We start from the raw sequence: 22795 nt of genomic DNA on the forward strand, positions 1-22795 counted from the left end.
TGAATACCTCTTCCCCGGAGCCTGGCAAAGGCTCAGCATGCCACAATCAGAGCTCTGCAGGATGAGAGCTTCACCATAGGTCCCACTGCAGTGTGCTGTTTCCAGGGGTGCAGCCAGTCTTGAGCCCAACCTGGCAGCCCACCGTGCCCAAGCCAATATTCCATTCTCCTCCAATTCCTAATTCAATAATCAAAACTGCAAAGCCACGTACAGTCCTCTGATCACTGGAAAGCATCTTGGAGCAGTTCTGAGTAATTGTGCCTCCTCCAGCTTTATTCTTATTTCGGGAAGACCAGATGCAAGAAGCAAGGAGGACCATTAGGTGAAGAATTAGAAGTACGAGCACTGGTATCAGAATAGCTTTGCTGCCTAAACTCCTCAGTGCCACAAAGCTTGCACACTTTGCAGCAATGAACTAGAAAACGGGGACAGGTCAGTGTGTGCCCAGGTTCACAGCTTCAGGTGAACCCACAGAAGATGAGTGTTCACAAAGATCAGATCCACCTGGGTTTCTGATGAAGTGCTGATAAGGCAAATTATCCACAGCACAGGTTTCATTAATTCCCTGTATTTAAAGGACACAGATTGCCCTGTCCATGAAGACAGTGAGCAGGTAAAGCAATGACCAAAGGAGAAAACTCAACAAAACGCATCATAGAATTCAGATTTTTACCTATTCTTCATGAGTGAAAAGGCCAACTCTAAGGCAATCCTCCCAGAGCGTGTGAGACAGCTGCAATAACCCCTTCTAGCAGCCAGATTTTGGAGGTATCCGCATTACATCAGGAGCACATTCTGTCTGCAGCTCTCTATTCCCTGCGCAGGCACTCGCTGTTTGTTCAAGTAAAACCCAAATCTGACCTTGAAAACTGCAGGCAGAGTGAGGCATTATGTAAGCAGTGACAGCTGAAGTTAAACAAACATTGCAGAAGTAAGATGTGCATCACAAAGGGAAAGGTCTTCCGCCAGAAGGAACGCCGAGCAGCACTGCCAGGTCTGAGCCGCTGTTGATGCACGCTCCAGATACTGCAGACACCAACATTAATGGTGATGGAATTTTTAAAAACACAGCAACTCTTTAATTAGCTCTTGGGCTACCTCAGTCACACCTCATTCAGACAGCACGAGTTAATGCTAAAACACCCCAAACTTCTGCAGACAGGATAATTTAAATTGCCAGATCACAGCAAGGACATTTGTTCAAACTGTATTTTGCATGAGCTGGAATGTGATGCAATTAATCACCCACAGCCACGCAAAGACAACAGTGTGAAAAGGAATATCTCTTTGGTTCTGCTTTGGGCCAGTGGAGGGGTTGTGCTCCTCCTGACTGCTCCTTATATCTCCTTGCTGAGAACAGTGAGTGGCTTCCAGCAGAGAAACACTTGCACTGATGGGTCACTGTGGGGGAGAAGCAGAAAACACCTTCTAAAGCTGAAAGGTGGGTGATACCTTCAAACACTCTCCTGATATTTCAGAACAGCCAAAAGTAGCGTCCACATATTTGCAAATCCAAATTCATTCAAAATGAAAGAACAGGACCTGCAGCTTCTCGGGTCATAAGGGTACTTCTGGGATGCTTGGATGGACGGCAGGGAGATGTATTGCAGTCTGCTATTTCAAGTTGCCTTAGAACTCTGATCTGTGGATGACAGCATAAATATTCATGGAGCATCCAATGAAGCATACAATGTACCACGAACATGAGCAGAACTAATTGCGTCTGTAATTAGAGGTGTTTTATTGAATCTACACCAGAGAAACTCCGCTGTGCTGATCACGCCGTGACAGGACACTGCTGCCCATGGAAGATGTAGCAACCACACTGCCACACGAAGCATCACAAATCCTTATATTCCTCATCTCTGGTGCACATAAAAGTCATCAGGCCCAACACCATTAAAATTAGTAAAGCTCTAAAATACATCCAAAACACCAAATTTCCATGCTGCTACACTCATTTGAAAATCCCCTAGATTTGTTATTCCATTTTAGAAGATGAAATAGACCTGGATGCTTCAGGTATGGCACCAGTGTTGGGTGCTCTGTCCAGCAGCATGCTCCCCTCCCAGGGCTGTGTGCTGCTGCGTGCCCGCAGGGCTCCACCACTGCAGCTCCCTGAGCACCAACAGGAGCTGACCCAGCAGCTGCTCACACGTTTCCTAAGCAGGACTGCCTGAAAAAATTTTCTTAGAAAGACCTGTCCAGTCCTTTGCATTTCACCCCAGTACAAACACCAGAGAATTGTCCCAAAATTATGATACTGACAGAAGAATACCAAGCAGAGCAAAGCCACAGCTTGCTCAAGGTGTGCAGTTTGGATCCCACATGGACAGGTGCCGGCTCAGCTTCAGCTGCTGCCAACAGAGGCAGAAAGCACAGGGATCAGCCTCTAAGCAGCTCCACTCACCCAACCAGCCCGAATGGCCCTCCTGCAGCTGATGGCAGCAGCCAGCAGAGCTGGAGAACAGCCCTCAGGCTGAGGTGTTAAAGCAGGAGTTGGGTCCACAATGGAATGAACAGCTGATAGCTGCAAAGCAGTCAGCTCTGTACATGAGAAAACTGTATGTACATATCAGGAGCAATTTAAAGAAACTCAGATAAGTTATACTTCCAAGGCCTTTCATAAATCTAAGGTAAACTTTCATCACCTGTTTAAATAACATGAGCAGCTCCGTGCTATCACCACACTGCTGAGCACTGGGAACTGGAGCAGCCCTTCCACAACACACAGTGTGCAATGCCTGCAGCGCCCAGGCTGCCCCTGACTCGTGCTTGGGGGAAGAGAGAAGGATGCCTCTACCTGCTGCGGGTCTGAAGGCACAGAGAAATGCACATCCAAACCAGTAACAGAAGGAACCGAGGTTGGCTTCCAAGGAGGAAACAAGCCTGAATTCTGGGAAAATATTAATGTGCTGGATGCCTAATTGAAACCAAGGGTACCCTCCTGATTTTCTCCGTCCAAACAACTGGCACCATGCCTCAGAAACACATATTCTCAAAAGCTGCTGACATTCCCAGAGGTGCAGCAGTCCATGCGGTGCAGACGGAATTCAAAGAGCAGATCAGTGCACATGCACAGTAATGCAGCTCTCAGTCCCTGTCCCCCACACCAGGGCTGTGTCCCCACACTGCGCACACGGCCAGGATCCCCATCCCCACCACCTGCTCAGCCCACAGCACACAGCCCAGCACACCTGCAGCCCTCAAGAGCACAAAGACCACAGCAAGGATCACCAAAACAAAAATAACTGCCTGTACGTGCCCACCCTCCGGCACAGGCTGGGACGCGTGCACCTTGTCTCCATGCACAAAAATAAGCAAAGACTGATCAGTGCAGAAGCTGACCCGGAGCTGTCAAGGCACAGTGTACACTGCAAAGCAGACAGACTTGCTATTAGTTGTGTCGTTGTGTTCTAATCTGTGCTCTGTGTTCAGTTAATGGGTATAAAACACCAGCATTTGATTTCGGATCATCTCTGAAGGAAGTGAATGTTTCCTCTTTGCTCAGCGAGCGGTGCTGACACAGCGCTCACATTTAGCAGCACCACTTCCATATGCCTGAGCACTAAAAGACGATTCGTGCCTCTGTGCCAGCACCACTAATTGCAAACACACACAGAAAGTTTACACCAGACCTGTTCTGCTGGAAAATGTCGCCGAATTAAGAGCTATTAAATAACCACTGACAACATTTCATTAAACACTGTCAAAAGTGTCAAAACAAGGCATCGCTGTATTAGTGCTCCATCTCCAAGTTTGCTATTATTTTTAATAAAAAGCAGATTCAGCAGAGAAAGATGACACTGTGATTGATCTTAGATCTGCAAAATTTCACTTAGATTCAGCAATCGTGTTCTGTTCTCCCCCTGTAGCTGCACAGGGCTCAGTACTAAGGGATGGCAGTCACCCCACAGCCACTGCAGGGAGCACAGCACAGTGAGCTCTCTCCTGGGGACAGTTCCTGGGAGCACAGCAGGGGAGCACCCACCCCATGAGCACCTTTTGCTCACGCAGCTGGAGCTCACCCCGGGCTGCATGCAGCAGATTCCAAACAGCGCTGCTGAGGGTGAGCCCAGCTGCAGAGTCACCCTGCAGAGCTGCTCCTATGGAGCCAGGCACAGTCATGGGGCATCAGGGAGGGATTTTATGTTTTATGGAAGGAAATGGACAAATGAAGACAGGATTGCTATTTAACTCATCATCTTCTAGGCCCTTGGTTATAGCAATATTAAGGAGCAAGTCCAAATCTAAGATGCAGCTCCCACCGGTGCAGCAGCTCAGAGAGGTGCCTCCAGGGGGTCACAGGGCAGCTGGTTGCAGGCTCACAGCTCTGCCAGCAGAGTGCTGGAACCATACTGGGACGCAGACCCAACCCAGCTGAGCCTGATTTCACATCCTCACTTTGTCCACCTTTGGTTTATCCCCTGTTCCAGCAAAGCTGAGATCCCAAAGAGTGGAACAGATGTGTTATTCCAGTGACATCTAAGGAGGCATTTAGCATAGCCTGGCAAAACCTGCAGCCTCGTGCAGTTCAGACAAACACATGGTCAGCAGTGGCTCAGCAACAAGTCAGCATCTGCTGGAGAACCCGCAGGAAGGAGATGCACCAGGCACCTCACAGAGCGCATTTGCAGAGCACTGCGCACCCCAGCCCCGTGCAGGTCTGCACTGCCAGGGATGCCGCAGTGCCAGCACGGCACACAGCTGCCAGCAGGAGCCACAACCGTGGTGTTTCACTGCTACAACCACAGGCTGGATTTATGGTTGTTTGTTTTCAGCTTCAGCACTAATGCACGTCTACAGCTCTATTGCTGCCTTCATCTGCTGCAATTACCAGCACGCCCTCTATGGCATAAAGAAATGTAAGCCTATAAATATAGATGTAAATCAAGTTTTCCCTTCAGCCCCTCGAGCTGGGAGGATGCTGACACGGCTGCTGAGCACTGCGAGCATGCAATGCATGGCAGCAGGACACGTGCATCCCCTGACCACTCCTGCTGCACCACATAGCACTGCCCACCACCACAGCCGTGATGGCAAAGCAGCAGAACATGTGTGCAGAGGCAGCAGCGAGAGCCACCGAACCTCATGTAAACACAGTATTGATTTTTTTCTTCCTCCAGATGGTGCAATTCAGAAAAAATTGTTTTTAAATTATGCCTTGTAGAAACACCGAGAAGTGCAGCTAATGATGGGTGTATTTCAGGTGCAGGCTGACCTCCTTTCCTCCCATCACGCTGCAGCACGCGAGCACTTGCTGTGAATTACCTGCAGCCCGTGAGCCTGAGCAGAAGGTGCTCTAATTGGAACAACAGCCCTCAGCCACCGCTCATTTGTGTTCCAGCAGCACTCAAACATGGCTGCAGAAAACAGCTCAGATTAACTGCAGTGTTTGATATAACTCCCACCTCCCTTCTAAAGGAAAATGGCAGGATTATTCTGGACAAAATGGTGTGAATGCTGAGCATAAGCCCTGCAAACTGTGCTTTAGGTGGTTTATGACAGCAGTGGGCAGGGCTGTGTGGGGGAGCAGCAGAGGTGTGGGTGCCTCCAGGTCTCTAAGCTGGAAGAGCCACATCGGCATCATCCCCTCCCAGTGTGAAGAGCTACAGCATCTCTCCTGTCCTCTCCCTCCAAAACTGACAGGGAGATCCCAATCCCTCCAGCAGTGCTGGAACAGATTTCCATAGCAAAGCAAAGGCAGAAATGAAAAAGCCTCCCCAGCAACCCACTGCTCGTGAGAAATGGGGATACCCACACTGCCTTCCTCCTCCTCCCTTTGAACTCCACCAGCACATCAGCACACAAGGAGCGCAGTAACACAGCAATCCTCTGTGTGCAGCTGTATTCCTTCCTCCAGCACTGCACAGAGCAGATCTTACAGAGAAGGCAATGGTTTTGTCATGCACTCCTGCATTTCTATAAAGGACCAACAACCCCTCAGCTCACCCCAGGCTCTCCCCTCCAGCACTGCACCCCATGGCCCCACTCCTGCACTGCAGCAATGGCACAGCTTTGGGAAAACAATCCTGCTGTGGCACTCTGGCCGTGCTCCCAGCCTCACAAAGTGCTCTAAGTAGGTCGCTGTGCAGCACAGAACCTCCAGGTAACAGCACCGCCCAGCAGCAAGGCGATCAGCAGAGGAGAAGGATGCACTGCGTGTGAGCAATGGGCTCAGGGTCACCTTAGGGCCCAAAATGGGCTCCAGGCACCCCCAGCCCCACAGTGCCACAACCCCACTGCTCTCACCACGCACAAGAAGCTGCTGGCAGGTGGCACTTCACACACTACAACCGTAACCATACTCAATCGGGTCAAAGACCAAAGAGAGGTGTGAATAACTGATGGAAATCCACATTTTCACATACAGCAGTTGTTAGTGATTTGCTGCTGTGCTTTCGAATACAACTGCAGTTCTCTCTCCCCGAGGCTCAGCTGACACATAGGAAGAGCCTCTCTGGTAGCAGAGCTCTCCTCACGCTGCATTATTATTAATTACTGCTGTTGCATGCTCTGGATTTCCTCCAGGTAAAGGACAACCTATGGGCCCTGCAATGCCCTCAGCAGGCCACGCTGCGCCCTCACAGCTGACAGGTAGCAGAACTGTCGAGCATTCTCAGAACAACGTGCATTACAGTTACTTGTTAATGAGATTTATTCCAGCACACTGTTTTCTTTGTGGCACAACAACTCAGAACCTCCACAGCCCTCACACAACAGCTTGCTGCCTGGTTTGTTGTATTTAAGACATCCTTCCTGAGGTGTAAAGAGATGAAAAGCTGAACACAGAAAGAAAAGGAAGGGAAGTTTACTGATGCAAAACCTCGGTTTGTATCAGCCTGGAGTAACTCCTGCTCCACAGCAACACCTCCTGCACCTCAGTACAGCCAGCTGGACACATACAGCACTGCAGGAGACCCAGAACTACCATGCACGTGGGGCCCTGCTCACCTCCCCCAGCCCCTCCAGGGCTCCTACCTGCAGCCATAGCTGGGGGCAGACAGAGAGCAGATGGGGACTGCAGCCACTGCTGAGACCAAACCAGCACTGGGAAAAAGCAGCAACACCTGCATCCTGTTAGCACTGATGGGATTCAATAAAGTCCCAGCAGGACCCCAGGTGCTTCCATCACAGCCCCAGCAGCATCACCACTCCCCTACCCCACACCTGTGTGGCAGTACCTCCTCCTTATGCCCCCAGCAAGAGATGTTCTCCCTTGTGGAGCCAGAGGTAGGAGCTACAGCACTCAAAAGTTGTTTTATATAATGAGATTCATTACAGCTTGATCGATTTCCTGTTCATAAATATTTGCAGAAGCTTTTTATCTTCTTTCTAAGAGTTGCGTCTTTTTCCCCAAGTGCTCAGAAAGGCACCGGAGGGTGGAAATGGAGCAGCAGGGCTGGGACAGTGCCTGTGGCTCCCACTGACCCTTAGGAGGTGCCCATGAGACAGCTGACAGCAGGCAGAGGAAGGTGGGGAAGTGGCACTGCTCCCATGGGACACATGCCTGGCGGCTGCTGGCAGCACTGCAGGAAGGAGCCCAGCGCCACTCAGCAATGGATCAGGAAGTGTTTGTTCAGCTTTTAGAAAGGAATAACAGCATAAAAAAAGCCTTCTCCTATAAAGTACATTCTGTCCAACGTCCTGTTTTTGTAAGGCTACACCATAATCGAACTGAGTCATCTCATGGCATTACACCACAGCTTGATCTAATTTTCCTAATATTTCCCCCCCATCTGTTCCATCATTGCAGGACAAATTGTCACCCTGTGAGTGAAGGACAGAATGAAATGCAGTAGCTGGGGATTGTTGTAACTTATGCTTAAAGTTCATCCCGCTCCTCCAGTGCTCCAGGCAGCACCTCATGGAGCAGCAGGACCGACACAGCAGTACCACAACTGTGCCCAGGGCCAGACCGGCACCTGGGGACCTCCAACACCAAGTGGCTCCTCTCCACAGCCAGGGCAGAACCGCCAGAGGGAATCATAGAATCATTAATATTGGAAAAGACCTCTCAGATCCCCAAGCCCAACCCCAGTGCACTCCACCATGCCCACTGACCCAGTGCCACATCTCCACTGTTCATGGACACCTCCAGGATGGCGATTCTCCACTCCATGGACAGCTGTGCCAGCTCTGACCACTCTTTTGGAGGAGAAATTTCCAGAGCCCATCCTGCTGCTGGCTCCATGCAGTGGGAGCAGTGAGGCCACATGTGGTTGTGCATCCCTGCCTCCAAAGTGGGGGAATGGATTTGTCCTTCCACTTCTCTTTCATTCTTGAAGCGAGCGATTTCTCCCCGCGCTGCCCATCACCTCGCGCTGCCCATACTGTGCCCACACCCTTGGTGGGGGCAGTGGAAGCTCTCATGGTGCTCACAGCTCCACGTGTCTCATGGCAACGGGAATGGGCAAAGATTGCCCGCGGCCACAGAAGGTTAAAAGCTTTTCCATTAGCAACTTTGTTGAATGCTTTTTGTGAAAAGATAAAGCACTATGAGAAAATAAAGACTTTCATTTACCTCTGCAAATAATTCAGGACTGATAATGAGAATGAATCAATCAAAGCAGATTAATCGTATTGCAAGGCCTTCCGGGTGGGGTGAGTGGAAAAAGCACACTAAGCCCTGGCATTGCAATGGCTGCTCTGCATTTTGCAAAAGAGGATTGCCAAAGGGAGCCCAGCCTGCTTTGGTTGAAGACTCTGATGATTAAGATGAACGAGAACCAAAGCACGAGTGAGAAATGGGTCTGGAGGAACTCTATAGAGGAACTGGAGAACACTGTTGAGACAGGAGCTCTGTGCTCAGAGCCTGCATATCACCAGCACAGAGCACACAGAAAGGTGGACATGGGCAGAAGCAAGGTAAGGTGCACAGCTGGGCTGAGCCATGCCTGGGGACAGAGTGTGCTGCTGCACATCTTTGGGGGGGGGGGGGGACCGCACACCTAAGGGCGAGCTGAAATTTCTGCACAGGGCAGAACCAGCACCCGACATTGGGACCTTTTGTGTTTCATACTCCTGGTATCAGGCAGATAACAAAAACCAGGGCATTCATTGTCCCTTCCCACCAAGAGATGCCAGTGACCTGCGATTGCAGTGCTGTCCCTCCAAATGTCAGAAACGTTCACAGCACATCCTGTTTACATGGCAGCACCACATGTGGGTCTTTTCAAGGAGGCACTCAGAACCACGTCCTCCTCCCAGTGCAGTGCCCTTTGCACCAGGTGCTCCCAGTGTGTCATCATTTGTCCTCTGCAGGGACTGAATCGTATGCCTTCTTTATCTCCTAAATACTAAAACATAATGGAACTTGTTTTTTTGAGAAGGACAATTCTGCCCACTGTGCATTCAGCACTTCTAAAACTTGTTTTCTAAAGAGTACAAAAGATTGGTGCCAGACTGCAGAGTCCATTTTCATCTGGGCACTTTGTTTCCTCAGCTAATGCAAAATACAGCGTAATGGCACTAGATGGATTTGGAGCGTTCTGTGTTTAATTGGTCTCTTGTCTGTGTGCTGCTTCCCTGTGTCTGCTGCTCTCGGCTCCCAGCCAAGCCAGGTCTTCAGGGCTGCAGGAAGGCAAGCACTCGTTCATAGGGAAAAACAAACAAACAAACCTCTCCTACAGTTTGGCACAGTGACTTTGGTGGGGACGTGCCAGGTGCTGAATGCACCCCAATGGGCACTGAGAGCACCCCAGTGGGTGTTGGTGCTCCCAGCGGGTGCTGGGTGCTCCCCACAGCCTCTCTTGGCACTGAGCTCCCAGCCCAGCTCTGCCCACTGCTGAGGGAATTGCACACACAGCTCCCAGGGGCCCTCGGCTGCTCTGGTGGATAGCAAAGCAGCTAAGTGCTCTAAATCTTGCCACTCCTACAGAAACGTTGCTATCATTAGTGAGACAAACATGAAACAGAATTCACAAAACAAGAAATAAACAGCAAAAAAAAATAATATCGTGCTTGATAACTGGAAACAAGCAGTTTTACAGCAGCAGGTTTAGAGCAGCACAGTTTAACTAACAGCTTACTCAGGGGGAGCACAGACACAGCGCTGCAGGTGCACCGGGCTGTGGGGAGCGGCTGCAGGGCTGAGGGGTCCCTACAGAAGTGGGGCTGCACCCATGGGCCACCCCAGGGCAGGCAGCAGAGCCCCCAACCCATCACACCTCAGCCCCACACACAGATCCAGAGCTGGCAGCTGGAACACGCCGTGGGTTTTGTTTCTAAAAGCAAATCAAAGCTACCGATCAAACTCTGACACAGGCAGTGTTGCAATTAAATATCTACAGCAGAAACCTGTTCCTAGTGAAATTATTTTCCTCCACCAACTGTTCAATTTCCCCATGTAACAAAATGTGTCATCTTTCTGGATACGCCGGGCTGTGCATATGTCACAGCACGGAAGGGTTGGAAGATGTGCTGGCTTGCTGCAGCGCTCACACAGCCTCCCACAGGCCACAGCCAGCAGCCACAGTGCAGTATGTGGGCACCTGTATGCAACTGCAGCAAACAGAGCTGAACACAGGGCCTCAGCCATGGGAACAGGCAGGAGGCAGCTGGCAAGGATAGAGGCAGAACATTTTTCTTCTGTATTTCTTTCCATACTCGTTCCATCACAGCCCATCGCCTTCCCAGGTGAGCTGCAGGTTCCTGTGCCCTCATCCCTGCTCAGCTGCACAGAGATCACGGGGCTCCTGACAAGAGTGCCAACAAACACAGTGCTGTAGGAATACCTCACCGCACCCACAGAGTTAATGCTCGCCGAGGTTTTCAGAAAGGAGCCGCGTCAGGTTCACGGAGCACAGCAGAAGCCCAGAAGACAGCAGACAACACATGAGAAAACGGACAGACACAACGGTGTCAGCAGTATTCTGTAAATGGAGAACTGAACTCAGCACACAGCCCCCAGTGATCAGAGCTGATATCATAGAAGGTGACTTTCTGATGGAAACGTTCATAGATCAGCTGTAATACAGTAATTAAGGGAATCAAATACTGATTTTCTCAACTTCTGAGTTCACCACGTCAGCTCTGTGCCCACCGCCCCCTGCACGTGGCTTCAGTGAGTGCAGCATTTGGCCACAGCGTGGTGGGGGAGGACCCCCAGGCTCAGGAGCCGCTGCTCCCAGGGAAGGCAGAAGTGGGGGGAAGGCACAGGTGGGAATGCTGGGAACAGACAGGAGCCCATTGGGGCAGCGTGGCCACACACAGCTCCTGCTTCCAGGCTGGAGGGAGAACACAAGTGCTTTCTGTGCTCATCCCAAAAGCCAGAGCAGTGCAGGAATAAAACCATTAGCTCTAAAATCATACACAGCAGTTGGAATAGAAGCCATGTGTGGTTTCCTCGGGTGTTCGAAGCAGTAACTGAAGAAGAATCAATGTGTTAATGAACGCATTTAGTCTTGGCCATTACGTTTCATAAATACTTGGCCTTTGGCACTCGGACTCCAACCTCACAGCAGTCAGATAACACAAACCACGCAGCACTCCAGGCAGTTCTGTTCCTCTGTGCCACACTGAGAGGCTCATTGGGATGGTTTACACCACAGCTCTCCCACCCCCACCCCCCATCTGCAGGGAAGCACCAGAGCGGGTCTGTGCTCCTCTGAGCTTCACACCAAAGGTTTGAAATAACGCTGTAGTGTTACAGGTGTCACAGAGGAGATGCTCTGTTGGGCACTCCTGCACCTTGCTGATCCCCGCAGCCTTCTGCCTCTGCTCAGACACAACAGGAGAGAAACACTTCCTGAAAGAATTCAGACATATGTAACTTAAAACTTGTACTGAGGCACATCTCTACAGTTGGGTATAATTACACTGGCAGGAGCACAGTAACCAAACACCGCCATCAGGGCCATAATAATGAGCAGCGCTGACACAGGCAGGAAGCAGCAGCCCCACTGCACTGCTGAGGTCAAGCTTTGTTTTGGGGCAGCATGTCGCAGCAGTGCATGGGCTGTGCTCGTGCCTCCTGGGAGAGACAGCAGGGGGCTGGGGAGGCCCGGGGCTCCTCATGGAAGCGAGGGCTGTTTGTGCAGCAGGGCTCCACGTTCCCTGATCGAATGTGGTCTCTAGAGATGGTAGACCAAATTCACAAGGAGATGCCATTCCCAAGCTTACATTTTTTTCCTCTGCGATTCCACAACCAGCATTCCAGCCTACAGTTTTCTCTTTTTCCCCCCCTACCTCCACACATGGAATTCTCTCCCCTCAATCAAATGGTAACAACAAAGATCAGATAACGGCCGCAGAGTCATGATGGCAATGAAGACATTCTGTTCCCAGGAAACAATGCAGGTACTTTTTCTCCTGCAAAGCAGAGAACATAGGTTTGTCATAACGTTTATTAGGAGGTAACCAACAGCCGTTTGCTCTTGTTCTGAAGGTACTCAGAGCTGAGCAAACCCCCACTCTATGGGTAGACCCTGAAGATGCTGTTTTCCAGCAGGAAATCTTCAGATAGAAGCAACTTCTTTCTTAGATTACCACACTGTGATGTATTAAGTGAAAGAACAAAAAGACAGAACACAATTTAATGCACTGTCCAGAAACTCAGAGATACTATTAAGCTTAACATTGCAGTAGATAGTTATTTTTCTTGAAAACTCCATTAAAACTGCATGCTATTTCTAATGGACAAAAAGCTGTGTCACTCGTACAACTGCAAAAAGCACAACGTGCAATAGGCATCGCAGATCTGAACAGTCTTCCTCACCTGAAGATGGATGCTGCATTTACAACAGCTCACAGAGGGCGGTCAACAACACTGCTCCTGAAGAAGCCTCTCCATTATGTTAATAGCCTGAACAAACGCACAGATAAATGGCAGCTTTACACACAACTTCATTATCTCACACATCAGGAAGAGGAGCCCCACAGTACACAGTAACACCCTAAAGAAGAAAAGCATTTTTTGATCCCATACTTGCTCTCTGCAGGTTCCCTGCTGCCTGGATGGCACCAAACACCGCTGACTTCTCAGAGAGGAACTGGAGAGGACAAAGGACTCTTTGCAGCTCCCACACTGTTCCAAGGTGCTGTGATCCCACAGCACTCAGTTATGTCACACACCACGTTCCAGTTCTGCCCCTTGCACCTGGATGCACTCCTCCTCAGAAGGAAAATGCCATCGTTTGTATTCTTGGCAAGCAGTTGGCTCTGCAATGATTGAAGGTGTGCACATCAGTAACTCTATAATGCAGGAAACCAATACTGATGGTGTCCATGACTTTGTTCAGAGGACCACGGGGTGAACGTTTCCTCTCAAGAACGGATCTGTGAAGGGAAACAGATCTGTGAGACAATAAACTGTTAGTAAAGCACCATGTGGGGAGTTGGTTTGTAGGGTCGTTCAGCCCAGGTGCTCCCCACCACCCCCATTTGGATGTACTGAACTGCTTCCCACAGAGCAGCCACCTCAGGATGGGAAGCTTTGCCGTTGTTAAGTGCTCTTCCATGGCAGGGCTAGACGTGGTGTTTTGCAGCAAGGCTCTCCTCTGATTTGGATTCAAGCGCAAGCTTCAGTAGTGCGAAAGAAGCAGCTCTGCATTTGGTGTAAAAGCAGAAGAAAGAAAACACTGTCACTGTATAGAAGAAAACCTAAAGCACCCCTCCTCGCCCACACCTTCACTCTGCATGCTGAATTGTACCCATTTGCCAGCTCTGCTGCTCCACTTTGCTCGGATCTTGCAGACATAAGCAAGCCTGGAGGTTATCTGCAAGCGAGATGGGCTAAGGCTTAACCCGGGCTGTTCTCTGCCGCAACAAAAGAAAAAGAACGTCTCAGCTGGAGCCATCCAGAGAAAAAAACACCACAAAAACAAGAAAAAAGACAATTAGCTTTAACAAATAGGTCAGGAAAGCTTTCTTTCACATGTCCATAACAAATGAACGGGGTATTTTCTATCTACAGCAACCGGTCCATCTTTCACAGCTTCTCCTCGAAGACAATGAGCTGACTGCCTTGGCCCATCCATCTCAAGGAGAGGTGCCACACTTCGCAGAATAAAGCGCTAATTGACGTAAGCGAGGATGCTGAGGTTCACCCCAGGGGACTTGAAAATGTTGTTTATTGAATCAATTATGTTCACAGCGTGACAGCTGCTTTTTCTTTTATTTCTCCTCAAAGCACTGCAGACTTTTAGGCAGAAAAGTGTTGAGGAAGAAAAGGGGAAGGAGAGGGGAATCCATCCAATGAATCAAAATCCAAATGGGCAGATACAAGTCATTACCCAGTATCTTTCCAGCAAGCAATGACTAAATCAAAGCCTAATCAATATATTCCTTTCAACTAAAGTTCAAACACTTAAAGCTCAGCCCCAGGAGATCAGGGTTAAAGGAGCTAAATTTGCACTACTTAGAGCACAATGATGCACTCGAAATGCAGAGCGAACACTGCCTACTTACTGCACTCCACACCTCTGTGGCTCCAGCTTAAAGCCGCCCTGCCTGCCGCGGCTCAGCGCTCCATCGCGAGGCGCTGTGCCTTGTGCCAGGAGCCGCCCTGAGCATCCCGCAGAGCGCACGCTGCTGAGCGGCTGGGATTGCATTCAGTAACATCCCGAGCCCAGCTGACAGACAGCACACACGGTGTCGGTAAGGTACCCCACACCCGCACGAACCCTGTAAGTTTTAAAGAAGTTAAGCGACATGCAGAACTGCACTGAGTTCGGTGAAGGCAGTGCAGATCACCGTGCGTTCCCACTCCCAGCCCACAAGCAGGGGAGCTGCAAGGCACAGCACAGCCTGCCCTGCTGCCTCTGCAGAGCCGACAGCTTCCACCCCTCCGGAACTGTGACATAACGTCTCTCAGTTAAACACTGTTATTGGAGCTCGGCTCCATTTAGCAAACACCACATTACAGCCTTCCTTTACTTTCCAGCCCATATACATTCAAGTCAAGGGAAAAGAATCTAAAAAAGAAATCAAGAAGTGAAAGTGACTGAAATACTGCAACATTTCAGAGGCAATGGATAAACCGCACATCTACATAACAAAAATGTATTGCTAGAATGGCTCCCTTATCGTGCAGCCTTAAAATCGCTCTAGCTTTGCCCTTGGAGTGCTTAATGCCAGCAGAGATCATCGTGACTTCAGAAGGCAGGGACAAAACAGTGAGAGATGGGCACTGCAGGGAAGGACACAGCACTGCGGGGTGGGACACGGGGGGCTGTTATGCATTTAAAGAAATAGAGCTGCCAGAGAATAGATTTGCACGTCAGTAACAAGAACAGTGACTAAGAAGATCTTTGCCTAATGTCCAAGAACAGTTCCAGGAACAGTTAACTTGTCCCCCTCATCCCATAACATACAGGTATTCAGCATCACATGTCAGTACATGAGCTCAGTTGCACTCACTTGTCCATCCGAAGCTCCCAGCACTGTCTCCTGCTGCTCTCTCTGCTCCATCCCCTCAGCCCCACGCCCCCCACTGCCTCACCTCCCTGCAGGACCGAGCAGTGCTGCTGTTGGGACCACGAGGGTGAAGTTTGGGCTCTGCAAGCAGCAGCCTTACTTCTCCCAGCCAGCCAGGCCAGGTGCAAGAAAAGCAAGGCCTGCCTGATAGCACCATTAGGAAGGAAGCAAACCAGGTGCTGGAAGAAGTCAGCCAGGCACAGTGGAAGTGAGGAGAATCCTCACCGAGCCTCGTCACTCACACAAAACTTCTCTTCTACCTCTACATAATAACTATTTCCATTGCCATTTATTACTTGTGGGCAAAACGTGTCTCCGAAATAAGCTGAGGCCAAGCCACTATAGAGACCCAATCTAACAGCTTAAAAGTAATGAAATGCATACACAGCTGTTGCTAACAGGGAGAGCAACTTCAGAGGTAAAACTAAAGCCTGTGCATGCATTCCAGACACACAGCTCATTTGTATTTTTCTCTTCCAGAGCTCTGCAAACACAGCCAACATTTTTAATGGATTTCTAACACAGCACTGAGCAATTCCGTGGTCGAGTTTCTCCATCTGCTTGCTGTGGGCTGCCTGCAGCCTGCAAGACAGGTGCTGTTGTTTGCTGTCATTGCTTACAGTAGCAGAGATGCCTACTTTTGCTCTCTTGTTGCTGTTTTATTTTTAAGCAACAGCAAAAAGATCGTACAGCTTTCAAGAATAAGCAGACAAACGAGTGGTCATGCTGTGGTTTGAACTACATTCCCATCCACAGCTCTTGGGGCACAGCTCTTGTCCCAGTGGGAGAGAAGGCAGAACGCTGCAAAGGACACATTAAAATAGAAGTAAATAAGTGAAAGAAAACCTTTACAGGTATTTACCACTCAGTGCCCACAAATAATTAAAGTCACACCTGGACTGTGGATTTCCAAGTACACAAGACAAATTTCTCCATTAAAGAACTAAGAAAACAACCAATGGGAAACGTGGGCTTCTTACCGTTCTGCACACGAGTTTCGTGAACCCAGCTGTGAAACTGCTGTGTGAAGCAGGCACAGAGAGATACCTTCACTCATCAGAAATAAGATAAAGCCGAGGGGAAGGCAGAAAACTCTCATCTACACAGCAATAGGGAGACTTCTTTTGCTCATTTTGACAGCTGCCATTTTTTACCAGTTGAGGCACACGATGAGCCCCAGACCTCCCCAGGACACAGCTGCAGGATCCGCACATCCCAGTGGCCCAACAAAGCAGGAGGCACTGCTGGTGCTGCAGGGCTGGCTGTGCACCACCGCCACAAACCAAAGGCTCTGAGCTCTGCGCGCCCCACGGCGCTCCTCCAGACAGAGCCCATCCAACCCGCATCTCCCACTGAGAGGCAGAGCTGCTGAGCACACAGAACTGCTGCACGGGATGGGCTGCAGCCATTGGAAATGCTGCCAAAAAAACAGCCAACACTCCTGGAGAGAAGCAGGCGATGTGATATAAATCCACGTTGGCTATTTGTGACTATTTCAGTGCAAGGGTGCTATAAAACTGCAGATTATCATCACAGTATCAGCTCGTGCAATGAGACATTAGAAAGAAAAACTGTTCCGATGCCTGGGGGAAATCAGGAATAAGAATAAATTACAGGAATTGATACAGACACACACACCGTGCTTTAAAAGGTAGTTGAAACAAAGCTATTACCATAATAAAACTAAACCATTTTTGTTCTGCGTGTTCTCTGTAGAGAAAAGGTCAAATATTCTTTCAGCGGTCAGAAGATGGAAGGAACCCGGACTAAAAATACCAAATTTATTTCAAATCCAGACAACGGAGTGGTTTGAAAACATTTACAGTGTAATTCTAGGAAGAAATTCAAGGAATGGATGAACCTACCTTCATGTCTTCTTCTACTGAGGAAAAGCTCCCAACACACAGCAAACCTGAGCAGAACTGACGCTCTGCCTTTCTGCCAGATCCCTACAAAACAGGGACAGAACACCAAATTATTTCCTTCTCTACTCAGAAAATCTTAACTGTGAAGTCTCCTTTAGAAAATCATTCCCTTGAGTCTCCCTGGCTGCAGGATGGATGTCAGCAGTGAATGTCCAGCACCAAACCCAGCTATACTGATCAGCATTACTTATTAATTTTGCTGTTTCACCATTCTAGGAGAAAAAAAGGTGGCTGAAGGAAGGTATTGATCTCTGATTGATTCCTGGGGCACACAGCTGGCAGCACTGCATCCTAACACTCACAGGGAGAAGTCTATTAATGAGATCCAGCTACTAAATTATTGACTGGTTAAGTACAGCAAATTTGGTCTAATTGTTTTCATGATGGGAGTTTAATTAAAGTGCCTTTAGTATAAAAAGTCTAGCAGCATCGTTCAGGTGGTGTCGGGGAAGGTTTCAAAACTAAAGGAGCAGTAGCACCCAGCATCCCAGCTGGAGCACAGGACACCATGCAGTGCCTGAGCAGCGCTGCTGTCCTGCAGGAACCAGCGTGTGCCAGCAGCACCCAAAAGGGAGAACAATGAAATTACCCAAAGCTGTGACAGCAGAGAAACATCTTCCCCATTGCAGGTCCCCCCCAGCTTACAACCTGCAGCATGCGGATTCACAGCCCGTGCCATTCTTGTTCTGCTCAACCTGCACACTTCCAGCAGTGCCACGCTTACACATGGCATCAGCACAGCTGTGTCAGCTCTTACAGCACTGTGTGATCTGAGGCATTGCTGCTCTGCTGCCCTGCAGGAGGCTGAAGCTGTTGGCACAGACACCGCATGCTTTGGGACTTCTGCTCTCCTCACACTCGCAGTGCCCTGCGGAGCCCCACGGAGCTGCAGCTGAAGTCTGCCTGGCAGCGCTTCATGGGAGAGAAACCAAACAGCTCCGCGCACAGGAGGTGTCCCTCTGTACTCGGGTTCTCATCTCTTTCATAGTGCTGTTCTCTCTTCAGGGGCACAATGTACGATTTCCCCACTAATCAGATCACTCGAGTCTCCTCATGGCGAGTTCTCTTATTTCCCTCCAGTGCAAGTATGTTGATATTATGCCTTTTGCATAATTCCTGCCTCTATTCAGACATGAACATCACCACAGGCATCCACGCAGCTGAAGCCAACCTGTTTCCAATCAGTGCACCTCAGATCCCCACTCAGCTGGGGGAAGCAGCATGGCAAACATCAAGGACGGTACCTCCCCCAGACCAGGGCAGCCAGAAGCAGCTTGGGCTGCTGGAGGAGCAGGGCACAATTCTGCACCAGCACCCAATGCTGGCGGGAGGAAACATCCCCTGCCCAGAGGGAATGCTGGCCAGGCTCTCGTTCTGCAGGGCTGCAAGGCAGGGGGTCCCAGCAATCCAAAACAAAACGGTTCATAAACCAGGAGGAGCATATCCTCAAATAGCAAATTCCCACTACTGGGCTTCTAAAAACACCTGAATGAGAAGGACCTGAACTTTGTCAGATTTATTAACTATTCTCATAGCTTGCAGCAGCTACGTGCTGGACAGCTGTGCCACACTTCCCAGGGAACAGCACAAGGCAGAAGTAACGACTAATTACAACAGACACCAGAGCACAGTAAGAACTAATGGGGTTGACATCAGCTAGAAACAAATTGTTTTTGAAGACAGTCACATATATCACATACCTGCTTATTCCACTGCTGCAAGAATTAGGAATACCACTCTAACCCCATCAGAAGCCTGCATAAAGACATTTCTGTGCTCCATCCGCACAAACTTACTCCCAGAGCCCCATGGCAGTTCACATCTCTGAGGCCCAGCAGGCCAAACATCAGAGAAAGAAAACTGTCTGGGAGTGGGAACGCTCCCTGCCAATGGCTGCTAAACAGGAGGCAGCTGGTAAGTTTTAACTGCTGGCCAAGCATCTGCTGGTGGACGTGAGAGCAAAGCAGACGCCATGGCTGTGCCGGAGCAGCAGGGCACTTCATGACTGCACAGCAGCACATGGAAAATTAATTTCCAGCCATTCCTTGTGCTCTGGCCAGAGAACCTAACCCAGAGCTTGAAGGCAGCAGCAGAAAGCCATGGGACAGCACTGCTTTACACACAGTCAAGACAGAGCAGAGGAAATCGTTACTCATTTCAAGCACCCAAAAGGCAACAGACAACACTTCCCAGGGAAGGGGAGCACAGCAGGCACTCAGACCCTCGCCACTTTGGGTTTTCCAAGCTGTCCTTGAAGAGAGGCATCTCATCCAGGAACGTGTGCTGTGTCTGTGTGAGATAGACAGCGAGTTCGCATTGCCATGTTTCTCTTTGCATGCAAAGCCAAGGTTCCTCTTCTCACAAACGGTGAAGGAAGGACAGCCACTGGAAGAGACACAGGAGTGGAGCACCAAGGGACGGCACCCTGGGTTCTTATATTTCCTACTGTAAGGGCTCCTCTCACCTCCTGTGCAGGGACTCAGGATGCCACACATAACTTGCAGCACGCTAGAGGCCCAGTAAGAATTATTTTAATTCCCTCTGAGCTCCACTACAGAGCAGCTTTTTATAAGAGATGTAAAACTTCACGAAATGAGATAAACCACAATCAGGTATTAAGCTTTATGACTTACCTAAACTTTTCCAAATGATCATCTTTCTCAGGATTTCAGGAATTACAGTCCAATTCCCCTCCGGCAAATAATCCCCATGGACAAATCTGATGATAAAAGTACATTAGAAGTGTTAAAGAAGCAGATATTACCATTTTTTAATAGAAATGGAGACATCGAAAAACCTCACAAGCACAGCAGACGTGCGAGCAGGAATGCTGGCAAACAGATTTTTATTGTTTTGAATGTAACCTCGTCCTCTGCTGCTCGGGGGAGGTGGGCAGGCAGGGCAGCAGCACTCACTGAAGCTTTCTCTCATTGCTGCCCACAGCCCCATTCGTGTTCTCCAGCCCGTTCCCTGGAGAAACACACTGTGATTAGATTTACAGTGCTGTCCTGTCTCACTTATTATGCATTTATTTCTGCATTGAATTGGACCGACGACAAGAACAAAACTATCTATTAGGAAACAAATTACAGTTATTTTGTATTTCTAAAAAACAGCCAGCTTTTAGAACCACTTTGTCTTTTAATATTTAATGACCCAGATGAAGAACAGAAACCTCAGGACGGTGCAGAACACGAGGCCAGCTGGCAGGCAGCCCGGGTTAAGGACTTGTCAGGGATAAAAGCATGTTCTCGAGCGGCACTCGGCTGGGTCTGAGAGATGAAAACTTTACGGAGCTCAGCTTCCAGAACTCAAATACATCACATCAGTAATACAAAGTATCTTCATGGAGCAGAGAACAGAAAAGCATTCACCAGGATGAGTGCTTTGCTGCCTTCAATAGAGCTGCCATGGCAGCACTGATGCTCTGCTCTCTGTAATCTCAGAGCACTCTCACTGACTTGCTCACAAAGAGCACAGCCCTGGAATGAAGGGCCCTGCTAAGCTTCAAGACAGAAGACATCCCCAGATGTATGACAAGGAGCACCCACAAGCACTTGGGACTAAAAGGAGGCAAGCTCCTATTTCACTGCAGATAAGAATCTCATCACTGGCCCAGTACTTGAAAGAAGAGAATTATTTTCAGGGATATTCAGATGGCATTTGACTTCCACACAGTGCCATAACTGCTTAACATGTGCCCTACAGAGGCACGTTACTTTACATGCCAAATGGCAAATATTTCTTGCAAACTTAGTAACTGGAGCACAACCCACACAGTTCACTGGGCCTTATGTGCAACCGCTTCCAACCCCAGCAGGTTTATTTCCCATCAACATGGCTGGGAAACAGCAACACTTCCACTGTTTCTGCAGCCATAAAATGCTGTAGCAATTGGACAGACCAACATGATGGCAAATAGCGTTTCACCAGAAGTGTAATGACTTCACTGTGCTAGAAAGGTGCTGTAAGGGAAGGGAAGAAGAGTGCTTACCCATATCAGAAGATTCCAGTTTTGCAGGGGAAAGCTCCACTAAAGAGAGACCTCCAACCAGAGATCCTTCCTCAGTGGCAGTCAGCCCTTAAATGAGGTCTAAGAGAGGGGCAGCCAGGCTCCACCCCTTCCTATCACACAGCTGAATTGCCTTCACCTGTGCTCCCAGGGCTGACCGGGTCCTTTCCCAGGTGCTCCATCAGTGGTGCAGGCCAGGACTCAGCAGTTCCCATGCAGATGCTTATCCATGGGACTGCCATATCAGGAGAGAAATGCACAGTGCAAATATCAGTTTGTCATGCAGGAGCAGGGAATAGCCCTGGTGCTGAGGAGATGGGGCTGCAAGGACCTTGCTCCTCCTGTGGAAAGCAATCAACACTCATCAATAATGAAACGTAAAATTTAAAGCATATGAGAATGTATTGAACTCAATTCTTAAAAGTTACTGTATGGCCTACGACAATAAAAATGCCAGACTGAAGAAATACTGAACACCAAATAATGACCAACGTTAAATAATGTGAAGCTTTAGAAAAGGAAGAGAAGTTGCATTTAAGACCAAATCAGTTTGTGTGATGCAGTGACAAAGTGCATTTATGGGATCTCTGAAATTCCAACACAGCAAAACTTTGGGCTCTGCGCTGAAGTTCGGCTCCAGCACAGGCTGCTCCGTGCCCGGCTCTCCTGCCTTCTATTGCTGCAGATCACAGGTTGGCTTTAACAGCACGAGGCTCTCCCGTCCCGTTGCTCACAAGCTGGAGGCTTCTCCTCTTCGTGCTGCTCTGAAATGGCAGCAGCCGCACAGCTTCATTAGCAGCACAACGTACGCACCGTGATGCCCAATCGCGTGAAACAAAGAGCCATCGACATGAATCTTCCGCTAAATAGCAGGCTCTATTACCCAAGTATTTAAACAGAAATAGACTCAATTTCCCGCACAGCACAGAAAAATAAATGATATTACGAGTCTGCAAGCAGAGCAACGGCCGGGCGCTCCCGGCAGCGCCTGAACCCCGCAGGGAGCACAGAACGGCACGGCACGGCACGGCCCCGACGTGGTGCCCGCTGCCATCGCTGGCACACCGGAGTGCTGCTCCTTTCCCGGCTCCTCGCGTCGTGTGACCGAGCTCGGGCTCGCACAGAGGCGAGCAGCTCCTGCCGTACTTAACGTGGGCTCGCAGCCATCCGCGCTGCCCCGGCACTGCCCGCAGCACTGGGCCGGGCCGCTCCGCTCGGCTCCGTTCCGCTCCCCCCGGCCCGGGCGCGGTGATGGCGGCGGCCGCTGCAGATGAACGCCGCCCCCTGGCGGCCCCGGGCGGGCAGCGCCGCCTGAGTCCCGTCCGCGTTCGTTCCGCCCCGGGATGCCGGAGCTGCGGGGCTCGGCTCGGTCGGCTCGGCTCCCCGCAGAGGGCTGCCCGGCACATCCGCTCCTGAGCAGCTCCACGGACGGCGGCCGTAG

General features: G+C 49.8%; 2 long non-coding RNA genes across 8 annotated transcripts; one reads left to right on the forward strand and one right to left on the reverse strand.

Moving 5' to 3' along the window:
* Window positions 1-253: 253 nt before the first annotated feature.
* Window positions 254-21486, reverse strand: LOC116232265 (uncharacterized). 7 transcript variants are annotated; one of them, XR_016471280.1, is made up of 9 exons: window positions 21337-21486; window positions 19976-20061; window positions 17283-17366; window positions 13420-13758; window positions 12929-13278; window positions 12719-12805; window positions 12190-12312; window positions 1543-1642; window positions 254-1401 (listed from the first exon to the last, which is right to left on the reverse strand). It is a non-coding gene; the product is annotated as an uncharacterized LOC116232265 (long non-coding RNA). The 7 variants fall into 7 exon arrangements; XR_004167646.2 differs by lacking the exons at window positions 254-1401; window positions 1543-1642 and having other exon boundaries at window positions 11760-12312; window positions 13420-13546; window positions 13653-13758; XR_016471279.1 differs by lacking the exons at window positions 254-1401; window positions 1543-1642 and having other exon boundaries at window positions 11760-12312; window positions 13420-13546; window positions 13653-13789.
* Window positions 13087-14100, forward strand: LOC116232266 (uncharacterized). Its single transcript, XR_004167648.2, has 2 exons — window positions 13087-13176; window positions 13916-14100. It is a non-coding gene; the product is annotated as an uncharacterized LOC116232266 (long non-coding RNA).
* Window positions 21487-22795: the final 1309 nt, after the last annotated feature.

Source organism: Phasianus colchicus, chromosome 15, assembly GCF_987193195.1.
Source record: "Phasianus colchicus chromosome 15, bPhaCol1.hap1.1, whole genome shotgun sequence".
NCBI classification, from domain to species: Eukaryota; Metazoa; Chordata; class Aves; order Galliformes; family Phasianidae; genus Phasianus; species Phasianus colchicus.